The sequence below is a fragment of the Octopus bimaculoides genome, chromosome 16 (genome assembly GCF_001194135.2).
Source record: "Octopus bimaculoides isolate UCB-OBI-ISO-001 chromosome 16, ASM119413v2, whole genome shotgun sequence".
Taxonomy (NCBI): Eukaryota; Metazoa; Mollusca; class Cephalopoda; order Octopoda; family Octopodidae; genus Octopus; species Octopus bimaculoides.
This window is the reverse complement of record NC_068996.1, coordinates 31,050,543-31,051,325: the sequence shown is the minus strand read 5'-3', so window position 1 is coordinate 31,051,325 and position 783 is coordinate 31,050,543.

Below are 783 nucleotides of genomic sequence, written 5' to 3'. Positions count from 1 at the left end.
CCTACGAAAACGATGACCGTCAAAATAAAGGGCCGGACGTTGTTCCTCATGTCCCGCAAACAAAACCAAAACGGCATAAATGGACAAGTGAGGAATACATTTCGATCCTACACGCCTATTTCACAGCAGTGCTCTACCCAAAAAACGAAAACGCAACAACACATACATATAAAATATGGAAGAACAATAATGTAAATAAAGACCTCGATAAAACAATGAACCCTAACAAACTAGCTAACATAAGAAGATATATTCTAAAAGCAAAAAAAATATCAGAAATAGAAATAGAACAATTGAAAGGAAAAATACATCAGGATAATCTAGATAGTAGACACATAGCAATGCCAAATTATAATATAAACACTGAGATAGCAAAACAGGAGGACAAACGTAACATTTCCGGCAAAAACGAAGTAAACAAAAAACAACAAACCCAGACCGTAGAGATGTATAATAGTGTACAAAAAGCACCAATCCAGAACACCACAGACAAACATATGAATGAAAAGGAAGGCAAAACAAATCTAAAGCCTGGGAATAACGAAGGGAAACCTAATAATTACGATATTATGAAAATGAGAATAACCAAAGAACTGAATGGACCACAGATTGGACCAACTGAATGGACCAACTGAATGGACCACATCTTAGAATGGACCACAGATTATATCTCCCAAAAATCACAATAGACAATAAAACAACATCAATAATAAATAGCATAAACCTGGCCGTCACGGAACTAACAACCACAGAAACAACAGGCAATATCACTGAGCTAAATGA